Source organism: Misgurnus anguillicaudatus, chromosome 8 (genome assembly GCF_027580225.2).
Source record: "Misgurnus anguillicaudatus chromosome 8, ASM2758022v2, whole genome shotgun sequence".
In the NCBI taxonomy this organism is placed as follows: Eukaryota; Metazoa; Chordata; class Actinopteri; order Cypriniformes; family Cobitidae; genus Misgurnus; species Misgurnus anguillicaudatus.
In genome coordinates this window covers 30231575-30248706 of record NC_073344.2, presented here as the reverse complement: position 1 = coordinate 30248706, position 17132 = coordinate 30231575, and positions in this window count along the sequence as shown.

The following is a 17132-nucleotide window of genomic DNA, read 5'->3' as shown; positions in this document are numbered from 1 at the left end:
TCTTCCAATGCCTATAAAACAACAGAAAGAACCCCAAACCCTGAACCCCATCAGTGAATTATTGATATCATACAGAGATCTCCAGCATGACTTTTGTTCTCAATGTGAATCCTGCTGTAATTATGACTATTTCAAATGACTGACGGGGGAAAATTAAATCAGAATATTTGATCATCTGTATCCCCTCCTCGAATTAGAGATCATTTGGAAATCTCATGCTAATCTTCACTGCAGCTCTTCACAGTGGAAAGTTGTTTGTCACCACAGTTTGATGTGATACGAGTTAACAAACCATCGCTTTATACCTGCTATCATAATATCTGTTTCACTGCTCTCAAACTGAACTGATGTAAGTCTCTGTAGTTAAAGTTACATAATTTGCAACACTGAACATTTGCAAAATGTTGCCTGTAATCCAAAAACTGTCAAGTGCATATACATTGACAAGGAAATGTACAAAGTTTCACCACATTTTTCAGACTTTTACCTGTATTCAAAAAGGACAGTAGGGTGCAGGGATTGGGAAATGACTGTGGATCACATTTAATTTTTTTTAATTATTTTTACATTTTGAAATCTGACTTTCATTAGTTCTTCTTCTCCAAAGAGCATGCATGCACTTAGAGAGTTTTGCAGTGAAAGACCCAATATCAATGACAAAAGTGACAAGGTATTTTAAGGCTTTTCATTGCCATTAAAGTGAAATTACAGAACCTAAACATAAAAAATGCTCATTTACAAGAAAACATGATAGATGCACTTAGAGGGTTTTGCATCTGAACTCTTTGTTTAAAGCTCTGTCTGCTTTAATGACACCACTGAAGTTCAGCTAGACTGCAGGGTGTTGCCTGTAATGCAAAGACGTTTTTTTTTTTGTGTATACATTGCAGTTTATTTTACAAAAATCTACCATAGCTTTGTACCATAGTTTCCAGCAAAATACAAATGTGAACCTGGACCACAAAATCAGTCATAAGTCGCACGGGTATATTTGTAGCAATAGCCAACAATACATTGTATGGGTCAAAATTATATTTTTTTGCCAAAAATCATTAGGATATTAAGATGATGTCCCATGAAGATATTTTGAACATTTCCTACCATAAATATATCAAAAATGTATTTATCACTAATAATATGTGTTGCTAAGGTCTTCATTCGGCAACTTTAAAGGTGATTTTCTCAATTTTTTTCTTTTTGCACACCCTCAGATTCCAGATTTTCAAACAGCTGTATCTCTGCTAAATATTGTCCTATCCTAAAAATCAATGAAAAGCTTATTTATTCAACTTTTTATGATGTATAAATCTTGTGACTCAATTATGAGTCCATCGCAGAGCTATACAGGAGCACAATTTTACATTATAAAAGCTGATGAATCTGCGATCTTTGACAGAATATTTATAATGTATGTAGTAATCACATTTTTTTAACATGTTAGATCCAAAAACGATAATTTTTAATGCAGGATTGAATATTATTTTGTGAGAGCAATAAAGTTTATTTTCTGTCTATGAGCATTACTCTGGTCTGAATTGAACACGTGGAACGTTAAAGCCATGAATAAATAAAGATCAGATAAAAACACTGTATGTGTGTTAACCCCACACTGTAAAAAATGATTTGCTGCTTCAACTTAAAAATTTAAGTGTTTTTGCTGGATAAAAATATTAGTTACCTTAGTGAAAATGTTGAGTCAGCTTATATTTTTAAAGGATTACTCAATTTCATTTACTCACCCCCATGTCATTCAAGATGTGTATGTCTTTCTTTGTTCAGTCGAGAAGAACTTAAGTTTTTTGAGGAAAACATTTCAGTTTTTTCTCCATATAGTGGACTTCAGTGGACCTCAATGAACGATCGTCTTTGTCGCCTCAACTTCTCGTCTTGCACTAACCATGTGACGCACCAGCACAACCTTACGTATTACGCAATCACGTCGAAAGGTCACGCGTTACATATGTGAAACGCACATAAATACTTAACTGACACAAAGACATTAATTAGTATTATTCCACATACAACAATGCCGGAGCGGTCCTCTTTCTCCATACTTGTAAACACTGAAGTGGTAGTTTCACATACATGCACTGCAAAAAATGACTATCTTACTTAGTATTTTTGTCTTGTTTTTAGTAAAAACATCAAAAAAATTCTTAAATTAAGACGTATTTTCTTGATGAGCAAAATGACCTAGGAAAATAAGTCTAGTTTTTGACAAAAAATATAATCTTTAAGTAAATTAGTGCTTAAAACAAGCAAAAAATAAATAAAAATAAGTTTACTTTTTTCATAAACACTTAATTTAAGAAAATTTTTCTTATTCCATTGGCAGATTTTTTTTACTCGTTTTAAGCACAAATTTGCTTAAATTAAATATTTTTTGTCTAAAACCTAGACTTATTTTCCTAGGTGATTTTGCTCATAAAGAAAATACATCTTAATTTAAGAATTTTAGATATTTTTAATGAAAACAAGACAAAAATACTAAGTAAAAAAAATTATTTTTAGCAGCACTGCACTGCAAAAAAATGATTTTCAAGAAAAAAAATTCTTAGTATTTTTGTCTTGTTTTCATATCTAAAAATTCTTAAATTAAGATGCTTTTTGTTGATGAGCAAAATGACCCAAGAAAATATGTCTAGTTTTTAGACCAAAAATATAAAATGTAAGTGATTTTGTGCATAAAACAAGCAAAAAATCTGCCAATGGGGTAAGCAATTTTTTCTTGAATATTTCCTGAATTAAGTGATTAAGAAAAATTTTCAAGATTTTTTGCTTACCCCATTGGCAGATCTCCCCGCCCGTTTTATGCACAAAAACACTTTAATTTGATATTTTTGGTCTAAAAACTAGACTCATTTTCTTGGGTTGTTTTGCTCATCATCTTAATTTAATAATTTTTTGATATTTTTACTGAAAACAAGACAAAAATACTAAGGACTTTTTCTTAAAAAATCCTTTTTTGCAGTGTGGAATGTTTTCTTCAAAAAATCTAATTTCTTCTCGAATGACAAAGAAAGATAAACGTCTTTGATGGGGTGAGTAAACTATTAAAGAAATTATCAAGGTTTTGCGAACTTTGTGTGGAATATTCATTTAAGTTGAATTAACTCAAAATTTCAAGGTAGCATGAATACTTACTTTATTATGTTGAGCTAACATTTTTTTACCGTGCAGTTAGAGATGAAGGTAGATCTGAGTGAAAACATTTTTTTAACAAAATTTCACCAAATTCTGTGCCAAAAATGCCTCTTCTATGACATCACAAAGCAACTTTATTTTTAAGAGTGTGATCCAGATGTAGCTCTATAAGTGGGCTGGTGGTTGATCCGAAGCACACTCTCGTTCACTATTCTCTCCTCCGCCATGCAAATCAGACATGAACAAATGTCCCGAATCAGCGGGGACCCTCGACCCAAAGTGTTTAACTCCGCACCCTCCCATCACACTCGTTCTCCGCTCTTTGATGTTCTTTAAATGAGCTTTCCAACTCCACTTCAATTTTACAAGGCCATTACGGGGAGATATAATGTGAGGGTTAAATATATCGGGGCAGACGTTATGTGAAAATAATTAGTGCCGATGAATAATGCACTGATTCGGCTGATGAGGGATGGTTAGCGGAGTAATGGAGTGCGGCAAGGCGCCGGTTTGACAAATGAAATTAAAATATTTAAACACTGCTTTATGATATTACGAGAGAGATCTCATCACCGCCATCATCATCATCCGATCTCTCTCGGTTCTCTCACCTCCGGCGTGGAGCTCGCAGCCATTACGGCTGACAGTTCTATTCGAGTGACACGCTCGGGGTAATGTGACGGCCATAAGTCACACGGCCCATCCGTCAACGCCAAGACAGACGACATCAGAGGAAGGGCAAAGCTCGACACATGTGTGCACGTTGGAGTTTTAGGGAACTTTAAAAAACATGCACTTCCCAAAAGCTAAAGGACCTTTCAGGTCAATAATGAAAATTGCCATCATCATCATCTTTAAATACAAACTCTCAATGTCTACATCTAAACCATGGTAAAATCTCAGCAGTCTTGTAGTTTATTGCTTTATTCTGGAAATATAGCACTGAAGTGAAAATCGATTTCCCCTCGGGGATACCTAAAGTATATCTATCTACAGTGGATTGTGAAATACGTCACATCAGATAGATTCTTCTCTTGCCGGCCCTCTTTAAATACTCATCCATCCTCACCGTGGGATATCAGAGAGCCGCTAATGCACGAGACGCCCTGCACGGGCCGCGAGTTATTTACGACAGAGAGTCGAGGAGCGGCCCACCTCATTCCCCTCGTTACCATCACATTTTACACCCATCATCTGACAATGAAGTGCATGCACAATAAATCCTCTTTCACGGCCGTTTCTCACTAAATCGCCTCTATAGAATCAATATGGCGGACGAGGCTGCCGTGTCCGAATAAATGACGGCGAATCGATAGATGTGAAGAAAGCGACACGGTCAAACAGACGCATGTTATAGTGAGAGAAAAGTTAAGGTGCAGGAAACTCAATAGTTGCTTCGGGAAAATGTTGTTGAAGGTTTGGAGTATATTGAAGAGTTCGGGAAACTGAATGTACTTTCTCTCTTTTTTAACAGGTTTAGAGTGACCTAAAGGAGCGACAAGAAGAATGTGCACACTTCATATTAGGGTCATCCTGAGTTAATGTCACTAAATCATTTAGATTAAATGTGCTTAGAAGTCTGTATTCATGCTATGTTTTAATACAATTTAATAAAAAAATAAATGTTTTTATTTATTGGTAATTTGTGTAACCATATTGGTAACACTTATGCTTAATAAATTGTAATATGTTTTTCATCCTTAAGTTTATTTAATCTTTTTGGCCGGATCCGTGCCAAAGTCAGCAGTTCCGGTGTGGATCCGGCCCGGGGTCTTCTTCTCGTCTGATTTGTTAAAATACAATTTTTTTAATCTTTATCTTGTCTTTCCTAAAAATACATTTATAAACACGTTATTGTATCTCTTTCTCTATGTATAAAGTGTATTTTAAATCAAATGAATAAAACATTCAAACATGGGTGTGTAATATTGTGATACAAATATTCTGTATTTTAATATTTCTTGGTTTTTTTATTAGTAAAGTGTTTTGTCTGATCATGCACCTGCCAAAAGATGCTTTTTGTGCACATATTGTATGTAATTTAAAAATATTCTACACCATTTGGCATTGTGTACACACATTATATAAAGTGTATTTTATATTTATTCCTTAACTCTTTTCCCGCCACTGACGAGTTATCTCGTCAATTAAGAGAAACATTTGCATAAAAAAGTGTTTCTGATTTTTTCAGTTTTTATGATTAGCTGTAATACCTCAATTATCTACTAGATGGCGCACTTAACCAATTTATAAAAAAACTGAAGCAAAAAAAATATTTATAAATTTTACACTCCGTGTATGTTTTGATAATCGTTCTGAATCTGATCTCTAACTAAATTTTTTCACAAAAATGCAATTATTTCAGCTTTTTGCTAAAAAAAATTAATTTTTAAAGAAAAATACCCATATTTAAGAGTTTACAAGCAGAGAAAAATATAGATAGGATGAAATGTCTTTTTCCTGTTTTGTTTGTTGTTTGAAATCAGAGGGTCTGTTCTTTCATTTGATATATTTGTATGTTTATATATTTTTAGAAATAATTTTTCTGGAAGGCATTTTGTAAAACTTTTGTAAAAAATCACTAAAAATGCTGGCGTGCAACTTATTTACTTCAGAAAAGTAATACGTAATGCGCGTTACTTGTAATGCGTTACCCCCAACACCGATCACAGCAAATATATATCAAAGAATGAAGTTTTCATATTTCAAAACTTTTATAGCAGTAATAATAATGCAGTGACAGTAATTTATTGATCTGTGAAGAGAGTATGCAGCAAACCGTTGACACCTAGTGGCTGTTATTGGTAAAACCACTTAAAGTGTAACACAAGCCTCATTTATTTGACAATTTTATGCATCAAATATATACCATATTGCATTATTTTTATTTATAACAATGCATGTAAACTGCTATAACAATTTTTTTAATTTAATATTTTCACTTCTGTGAAAAAACCTTAAAGTGTCGTCTTTAAAAAGTCCCATGGCTTCCTGTTTATTAAAGAAATACTTTAATAAAGGTGTTCTTTCTCAAACTTTCACACCTAAAACCAATGTTGTTTTTAACCAATGCTGGGTAAAATTGGACAGAACAACACCACTGGATTAAAAAGTATGTTTTTATGTGGTGGTTTCCTTGCCAGGGATTAGCTTAAGCCAGGACTAGGCCTTAGTTTAATTAGGAAATAGAACTAGTTTTAACAAACATGTCTATATACTAAAAACATTACTGGCATGCATTTTGAGGTAAAACAAAGGTCACTGATGTATTTGAAGATATGTCAGTGCAAGTTGTTTTCTGTTTGGACAGCTCTTACATTTATTTTAGTCTAGGACTAGTCTAATCCCTGTCCGGGAAACCGCCCCAAAGTGTTGTTTTACATTGTGTACTACACAATGTGTTTGATATTATGTACTATCAGTTGGGATGAAGACTCCATAAATACTAATAGTTTGGATATTTAGTTTACAGTATGTAAAATACTGCTCCACCAGGGGGGGGGCATACCTTCGCTCCCCCTCCAAAGAAAATTCAAGAAATCTCAAACTTAGAATTTAAATTAAACAAAACATATTAAATGATACAATGTAGTGCTGTTGTTAAGTAGCCTTATTTTTTTAGGTTTAATTACACCGAATTTGTGTGTAATAAATAAAATGTCATAAAAACTAGCCCCTCCCCCAGCACCATCTCATATACCCCAAGGGGGGCCCGCCCCCAGTTTAAGAACCACTGTCATAAGGGCTTCTATTTTGAGCTCATGTGACCATTTATATACTACTTTATCTCTGTAATGTCTGACATGTTAGCTCATGAAATACGCCCCTTCTAATAAAGATGTTTGGGGTGACCACTGTGTTGTCTTACAGCAAGAATGTCCCCGGTTCAAGCCTTGGTGGGGTAAGGAGATCTTTCAGTAAGCACAAACCTAATGTATAGCGTACATGAATCACTGCTTATGGCACATTTTACATTTTTGCATTAGCAAAGTTGCCTATTGCATGAAATTCGAAAGTTAATTTTCAAAAAAGTTTCAAGAAATGTCCCCATCATTTACTTCTTAAACTCTGTTTTAACTAACTAATCATAGCGTCTCAACCCAATTCCCATTCGGTTATAATGAATGCATTGTAATCATGTGCCAATGTCTGGTACCAATACAGCTTCCGGCACATCCGAATATATGAGCTTTGTGGTCTCCTAATCTTAATATCTAGGAGATGTGGCTGGCCGTATATTAAAATGAACAATTGCGGTATGTGAAGTCAGAAAGAATCATTACTGGCCTTGAGCTGACTTTAGACCGAAGCTGATATTTTCTGAGCGAGGTCGGCGGGAGAGAGACGGCATCTCAGCTGGCACTTTTTATTAAGCTCATATTTTGCGACTGTCATCCCCGCTGCATTTGACTTGTAAAACAGACCTAATTAGAGAGCCCAGATATGCGATTCTCCCATCAGACGTTAAGCTACAGTAACGGCCTCCTCTGTCCTGGCTCTCCTCTCGGTCCCGTGCCTCCCGCTGCACTAACGCCTCGGATTATGAGAGAAACATTAAATGGGAATTACTGCAAAACAATTTACCCTTAATGTAACGGTCACGTCTGCACGGGGACACGAAAAACTACTCAAATATAGTCATATTAATAATACATGCTTTAATTAAACGGCTTGAAAGTGCGGATAGGAGAGACAGGAGACGCCAAGATTGAATCTGAACGGATGACTTGGGGTGAGTAAATATGCAGTCCGGTCAAAAAAAAAACCCCATGATAACATACAAGATTTTAGATGGAGATACAGTCATTCCACATACAGCTACAAAAATAAGTTTTTTGCCAAATAGATTATCATTGGCAAAAACTAGAATAATGATTTCATTTCATTTATATTTAAAATCCACAATGTTTGAAAGCCAATGTTGACATTTGAAATCACCTAAACAAACACGCCCCTACCCCAATAGAATCTTCTTTTGATAGACCGGCCCCACACATACGCAACCCCAGCAAGGATGTCGGTTAGTAGACACGCCCCTTATTGCTAATTGGCTACAAGTGTGTTTTGTTAGTCGGCCGACTCCCTTTTCCAAAGCGTTTTTCAAACATTGTGCACTCCGCCTTTAAAGGTCCACTGTGTAGATTTTTAGCGGCATCTAGTGGTAGGACTGTGAACTGCAACCAACGACTCAGTCCACAACTCACCCCTCCCTTTCAAAATGCATAGAGAAGCTAAAAACGCCATCATCTGAATGTGCGTTCACACCAGCCGCATTAGAGGCGGCAAAAACGCGCTATTCATGCGTAGTTGGACGCTTGAACATTTTTAGTTTACTCACTTCATACGTGCCCGAAAGCCACGCATGAAATTCTAGTCATTCGAGACATTCACGTGGAAATTTGTGTCATGGGAGGAACTTCTGCGATTTAGCTCGTTCCCTGTAATCACGTCACTACTAGAGCAAGCTCCTGATTGGTTATCGCGGTGCGAATATCTGCCAAAGTTCCGATTTTTAAACTTCCGTGTTTCCCGCTGCAACGCTCAATTCGCGCATTCCGCGCCATTCGCAACGCAGGATGCCTATTCGCGTCTTTGCATTGACTTAACATGTAAATCACTCTCGTTTGCCACCTCTTCCGCGTCTGGTGTGAACGCCACATAAGACAACGTAGTGACAAAACGCACTCTATAGAAACGTTTGTCCGTTAAGAGCTACTGTAGTCAAGTGTATCAAGTGTAATCCTATCGACTGAAATGCATATTAATACCAGGTGTAAACAGGGCCTAATACTTTTGTATACCAGCATATTTTAAAGCACAAAGCTTGCGTCTCCTCTCTAATTACTGTAAAGGTGTGAGAGCGCACACATGAGTCCTGTGCGTGTGTGCTGTTATTGCTGGGGATAATAAATTGTGTGCTACATTGATAAACTAATGCAATTACAGGCAGGGTCACAAAGTCAGCTAATTTACAGATAGCAGCGTTCGGTGGTGGGATGTTGAATGGCCCCTGGGGACCTGATACAGTCGCTTTATTTCAGCTCAGAGTTTAAAGGAGTACAGCAGGATTGATCCCTCCATCTGACCGTGGGCATGTGTGTTATAAAAGCCTCATCCTGGATACACAACATATAGCAAGAGGTCTGGGTAGCACTTTGCAATAAGGCTGTAGGTTTGTTGACATTAGTAAATGCAAATAAGCAATATTTGTTCATGTTAGTTAATTCCAATACAATTGTTACAACTTTTGATTTTAAAATGCATTAGTAAATGCATGAACTAAAATAAATAAATACTGCAGATGTATTGTTTATTGTTAAGGTTCACTAATACAACCAAAGGTCTGTAACAGAAGGTCATTTATTTAAGTTGAGAAAAAAGTAATTAAAGCAAGTGAACTAGAAATGATTACGCTGTAAAGGTTATATTATGGTGGAGTTCTTCAATGGTAGTGTATGGGTGATTCTCACGAAACCATTGAAACACCACGGCACTAATGATTTTAGCTTTAAAATGTGTAATATAGTAACATTAAAAAGCATCAGAATTAACACAATACTGTGTTCCACCTTGCACAATGTGTGATTTCAACATAAGAATTTATAATTGTAAATTTTATCTCATTTTCTGCTGAAACTCTCATTACCGCAATGTGTCCGGCTGTGTTTGAACATGCGTTATGTTGTAATTTAATCAAATTAACACAAAAATATTAAGAAAAAAAATAAATGGATGTTTTGCTAGACTACTTTAGATGACAGAAAAAATATTTACTGAATATTCATGTATAATAATAATGAAGAAAAATTAGGAAAATGATGTGTCCATGCCTGATGTTGTCATCCTCCGCAACACCAAGCACATGGACCAGTTACTTCAAGATGGCTACCAGGTAAGATCATTTTTTTTACAGTTAATTTGAAATATTGTCTTGTCAGAATGCTTACACATTCATTACCGCAACAGATGCTTATTAAATGTTAATTTAATTAATAGAAGCATAATACTTTGATTTTAAATGCATGTGCAGAATCTCCAAATTATGTTCTTTCAGGTTTGTCATGTCATTTTGAAAATATGTCAGTGTTGATGTTTTCTGACTGTTGCGGTAATGAGATTTTTTTTTAAAAAAAAATGTTAAATGATAAGTAAAAGTTTTTAAATTAAGGTTCCCATTTACTCCAGACTTTGTTTTTCAATGTCTGGTGGGGAAAAAAGTAAATTTAAGCAATTTTTACATTTTCATGCTTGACATTTTTTATTTTTTTGACATTTAAGTTTTCGTGAGAATCACCCGTATACCGTATGTTGTTTACTTTAAAACGTTTTTAAAGTTACTTTAGCTAAACATCACAAAAAAATTACATTGAGATTTATACATCACCTGAAAGCTGAGAGAATACAAAGCTTTTCATTGTAGGGTTTACGATAGGACGATATTTGGTCAAGATGCAATATTTGAAAATCTGGTATTGGAGTATGCAAAAAAATATCCAAATATTGAGAAAATCGTCTTTTAAATTGTCTTTATTAAGACAGATTACCAATGATAAGTGCATTTTTAAAATATATACAGTAAGAAATTTACAAAATAACTTCATGGAACATGATCTTTACTTAATATCCCAATGATTTTTGACAAAAAAATTATAATTCTGACCCCCAACAGTGTATTTTTGGTTATTGCTACATATATATCCGTACCTACTTACTTATGACTGACTGGTTTTGAGATCGAGGGTCACATATAAAAAACAATCCCCTTAAAAACGTACAATTTTATAATTACACCACATAAATAAATTTCCATTTTCTATTGCTTGTAATTGCAAGGCACCAAAACAACTCAAGATTGGTCCAATCTGTCTTATTTTCCACTAAAATGCATTTGTAAAGTAATGTGACCTTTGACCCATAATTAAATCGACATCTTTAACCTCTCTTACAGTCTGTCAAACCACATCTGTACAAATCACAATGTCAATACATCATTGGGGTTCATTAGGTGCTCCAAATATACGCCATCAATGCTTTAAACATCTCCATATATATATCTCACGTCTGTTAACATGGTAATAAAGCAACTGAAGTTCAAAGCACATAACTTTGATACATTTTATTAAACAAAAGTACAAAATGAGGCAACAATGTAATGCATTTATTTCTGTGAGTCTAAAACCTTATATGCATACATATAAAAACAGAAGAATAAAAATCACAAAAAGCGTTTTTATCAATGAATCCGTCAATCAATGAAGTGCACATTTCAATATTATTGTCAGAAATTTTCCTCAACATCTCTTATTAAGCAGAAATGCACCTCACAAAGCAAAAAAAAAAACACAACAAATAAAAGACAGCTTTTCGTCTACATGAGCAGGCGCATACATTCATACACATCAAGAGTATTTTTAACATAAGTGATGGCCGGATCTGCCCGCTGTCTTCTTCAGTCCTACGGCACAGACACTCATGTACCCATGACACCGGTATCCAGGATGATCCATCGCCAACGGCAACACAGGACCGATTCCCAGAGGCCCCTCTGATTTATGGAGCTAATTTCGCCGTGATGCTGGGGAGTCTGGGATTTGTGGTTCGGCTGAGGGCGGTCGTCTATACGGTGGGGCCACTGTAAAGTTCAAACAGCGAAAGCTTCGGTCAGCACCTTTACTGACGCTACAGAGTGAGACGGATAGAGAGACTTTTGACAACTCGCGCAGAGGGGAACGAAATTGCAAACGAGCTAAAAACACACCTAGGGTCATCTGTCATTACAAACAGCATTACAATCCCATTTCATTTCTTTAATGTTATCCAATAAATTTGTTTCACGTACAGTGTAAATCATTGTATTTCATAAACACTCGGCACATTAGGCAACACCTACCAGTTGTTATAGACAGAGGCACTGTTTACACCTGGTATTAAGATGCGTTTTGGTGGATCGGACCACAAGTAGACAAGAGAGACATGTTCCAAAATAAAATAAAAAAATAAAACCAAAATAAAAGCGGCCGAGAGCAGCTGTGGGTACAAGCTAGAAGTCAGGACTGATGTAAAAACATTGTGCTTGGTGCTATTGGCATATCGGTTATAGCATATAATGCAGTCAAATCTATTTCTAAAGTAGCAAAATGTTCACGTTATATTATAAAGGTGCACGTGCGGTGACGCGATAAGCATCTGGTCCAAACTTTACATTCGGTTTCTGTTTGTTTAATGGTCTGACTAGTTGCTGAAACTGAACTCTTAAACAAATACCTTGTCGAAAATAACGAATGTTTATTCGTGTTGTTTATTTTGCTTGTTATATAAATAAACTACTTTACAAGGACTTTTTAATTTATTCTTTGCAGAGTTTACCGGAAGTTACGTGATGACCACGAAAGCCGCGCGTTTATGTTGTTACTGCTGAAACCGTCTATAAGAGTTAATAAAATAAATATGTAAAGTTCTTTAAGTCAAATATCAGTAATTGAAGAGTTTCGTTGCAAAACGAGATAACTCCGTTTTTTTCCAGAAATCTCGTTTTTTGGTTGTGCATTACAATTAATATCAATGCAACTGCAGTTGGTTTGTTTTGATTGAAACCTTTATAACTTAAAAATACAGCTAAGTAGCACCATAAAACAAAATAATAACATAATAATAAACATGTTTTGACAAAATTTTTAAAAACGGAGTTATCTCGTTTTGCAACGAAAAATAAAAGTTTTTGTTTACATCATATATGTGTGTGTATTGCGAATTAGCGCATTTAGTGCACATTTTTTATCAGATAATACATATAATTTATTTATTTAAAATAAATGAAAAAGTTCAAAAGTCAGACTGTAAGCGAATGAGACTTACAGGAGAGCATGGTTGCTATTCAAACCCTTATTAAAACGGATGTAATCTGTTACCACAATAGTAGCCTATCTGTTTAAAATTATTTCATATATGTCTGCTAAGGTGTTAAATTAAAATTTGTCTAAACCTGTTTCATTTATTTTTTCTATTTTTGATCTGAATCAGAAAATCGGAAAACAAGTCGTTATTCGTTTTATCATTTTAATTCAGTAAATAAATAATAGAAAAACAAGTCGTTTTTCTTAATTTTCTTTTTTGTTTTAAATTAAAAAAAAAAAGATTGAAGGAATGATACACGGGGCCCTATTTGTAAGCCGTTATTGTAAATAAAAAAAACTTCCAAAATAATCCGTCGGGCCAGAAAATATTGCTGCACACAATGGTGCGTGCGGACGACCGCGGACCCTCCTGATGATGACATTGACGTCATGTGGGCGGTGCCCGTACGCAGATGGCCCTGTAGTATACCTTCGGCTTTATGCGGGTGGCCTGAAGTTGACTTTCTTAGTGTATTTTTCTTGTTTTCAGTTGAAAAATCTAAAAATTCTTAAATCAAGATGCATTTTCTTGATAAGCAAAATGACTTAAAGCCGCTCTATGCATTTTCGGCGTTTTTGTCAAACAGCGACCCCTAGAGTCGCTGGAGAATACTTGCAACTGTCGTAATATCCCACTCTAGTGCTCCAAAGATAATGACCAGGTAATGTTTCACAATTTCATACAAATATTAGCAAAATAAACAACACATAGATTACATAGGAACCGAAAACATTCATTATTTTGCAAGAACCGACAGCCGGATGACGTCAAAGTGCCGTCTCGGATCATTCTCGCCGTACTTTGACGTCATCCGGCGGTCGGTTCTTGCAGCGCCACACGAAGTCGAACAAGCCTAACGTGTGTGACGTCGTTGCCGTAAAGCAAGTTGTGATTCTCGCGAGATTTGTCAGGGGCGGTTCTCTCAAGCTTGCATTGCTGGTTTTGCTAGCGGCGTCCTCCCCGAGCTTCAACAGGAGGATGATTCGCCTTACTATGACTTTGTTTACCACTGAAATAACTTTGAAGCTGTTATATTAAGGTAAAATAACTGCATAGTGTGTCTTTAAGAAAACTACTAAATCTAGTTTTTAGTCAAAAACATACAATTTAAGTGAATTTGTGCTTAAAACAAGCAAAAAAAAATCCGCCAATGGGGTGAGAAAGATTATATTTTTACTTGTTTTAAGCACAAATCCACCTAAATTGCATATTGGTTGTCCAAAAATTAGACTTCTTTTCTTGGGTCATTTTGCTCATCAAGAAAATACAACTTGATTTAAGAATTTTTTGATATTTCTACTGAAAACAAGGAAAAAAATAGATCATTTTTTGCAGTGTAACTTCTGGTCTGTGCACGTCTGGTGACCTATGCAATAGATACCTTGTCGAAAAATAAAAATGTTTTGGATTCCTAAGGATGAGGGGAGATTTGGCAGCCAGGCAAAAAATTTAAGGATCTGCAGTTAATATTGTATACATTAACTTTACACAATAACGTTAGCTTAGTGTAACAGTTGATACGCATTAGCTATGATTTGAACTAATATCATTTACTGGTTATTTATTTTTTACACTAATAGAAAAAATATACCGTACACTGCAAAAAATGATTTTTAAGGAAAAATGTCTTTGTATTTTTGCCTTGTTTTCAGTGAAAATATCTAAAAATTCCTACATTAAGATGCTTTTTCTGGATGAGCAAAATGACCCAAGAAAATAAGTCTAGTATTTAGACCAAAAATATCAAATTTAAGTTATTTTGTGCATAAAACAAGCAAAAAATTGGGGTTAGCAAATTTTTCTTGAATTAAGTGTTTAAGAAAAAAATTCAATATTTTTTTGCTTACCCCATTGTCAGATTTTTTTTGCTTGTTTTATGCATAAAATCACTTAAATTTTATATTTTTGGTCTAAAAACTAGACTTATTTTCTTGGGTTGTTTTGCTCATCAAGAAAAAGCATCTTAATTTAAGAATTTTTTGATATTTTTACTGAAAACAAGACAAAAAGTTTTTTCTTGAAAATCATTTGCAGTGTAGTTGTGGAAGTCTAGGCCACAAAATTTGTCTGTTTATGTTGTTGCCGCTGAAACAGTAACTTGACATTTTATTCTTGTAAATGCTCTCAGAAACACTCAAAATCTGATTGGTCAATGGCAGCATACAATAACCACCATACATCCACGATTAAGAAACTGAACAGGTGTCCTGAACAACTGAGCCCACCGCTTCAAGACCCCAAATGCAATTCTATTGGTTGAAAGACCTCTTAATGGGTACTTTATTCACTACAACATTGATCTGATGTGTCCAAGTAACCTATCAGCTTGGCATACACCCTTATAACACTGTGATCGTATGCTGCCTTATTTGACACAAAGCAGGACACCTTTACCTTCCCAGGCCTGTAAAAACATCATCATGTAAGCTTTAGCTTTCTTTTCCAAAGTGTTTACTCGGGGTAATTCGTCCCCATTTTTAGACGTCCAAATAAGAAAGCGCAGCCCAATCAAAGATTTCTCCTCAGGCGTGTATTATGATATAGGGTTTGAAATTTAGTCTCAAACTGAGCTCTGCGTGTCTGGCCGAGGGGGTTTTGTTTTTTTAAAGGATGGTGGGGATAAACACTAAATTAATCATGTTTTGGCCGAACTTGCCGGGGACTGAAATTTGCTTATGGAGGCTCGTGATCGCATAAAATATTAAAGAGTTTTTGCGAGCGCTGGCAGGAGGGTACGAGAGGCGGCCCACCACCCCTGGCAGACCATTAACGGAGATAACCAACAGATGAGCGTGTTTGAGATGGTTTTAATGAAACAAATAAAACTCATCGCAACTGAATATAGGTCACATCTAGATTGATATTAGCAGGTCGGGGATATTTTTACAATTCTTCAAGGGCCATTTCACCGATAGGAACATTAATCTTTATGGAAAGTGAGTCATATTTGTAGTCAAAATGTAACATAAATGTAGAATTTTGTGCCTATTTGACAGAGAAAAGACAAAATGTGACTTTAGAGCACATTTGTATGAAAAACTACAACTGCCACTATGCACCACAATGCACAGCTCTGCAAGCCACTCCCATTACTCGGAACACGGCTCAGACATGCTATTATGTACATAAATGCCACGTTAGTAAAACAAAGAAAATAGCCACCACCACTGTGTCTGACTGACACCAATCATGATTTACTTTTAAACGTGATGTTACATTGTGGTATACACAATAACACTCTGGCCTGGTGTGTAGCAAAGTCTTATTCAAACAGTAACGTGCGGTTTCAGATCCACAGTACAAATGTCTTTCCAAGTACTTAAAAAAAGTGTATGCATTTTAAATGTTTATTTAGTTTTACCAATTTTCTTTTTGTCTCTTGTTTACTGTAATTACATTTGTGTTATTATTGGCCTCACTGCTCTCACAATATAGACATATAAAACACCGCTCAGATATGCTATTGTGTACATAAATGCCACGTTAGTATAACAAAGAAAATAGAAGCACTCACTTTAGTTAGACGTCCGTTTATCCCTCCATCCTCCTCCACACAAACGCGTCCCCTGCATAATATCTCCACATACGCGCTGCCTCAGCTCTTGGAGCTTGTGCTCGTAAACCGAAACACGTCTTTGAAATAAGCACGCGACCAGAAACATTCACAAAACAAACGTCCATATTCTTATCTGATCCAGAAATGTTAAACCGAAAGCAAACGGCGCGAGTCCGTCCAAGCTTATATACTCCGCAGCGCGTCTGCTCGTAAACCGAAACATGTCCGTGAAATAAACGTTCCAAACGCGCGCAAAGTTCCTCTCTTGCATAGAAACCTTCACCAAACAAACGTCCATATCCTTATCTGATGCAGAAATGTTATAAAGAAGCCACACAGCGAGAGAACAGGCAAGCATCTCTACGCAGCAGAGGCCGATGGTTGCTGCTTCTTCACCGGGCTCCTCTACCCAGCCGACGCCCAGGCTCCGGCCTACTCCTCGGGCTTCTGTTCCTACATCTGCCTCAGCTCTTTGCAGTATTGTGGCTCATAAAGGTGCAATGAACAGCGGATTAGAGCATCACGCTTGTAAAATCAC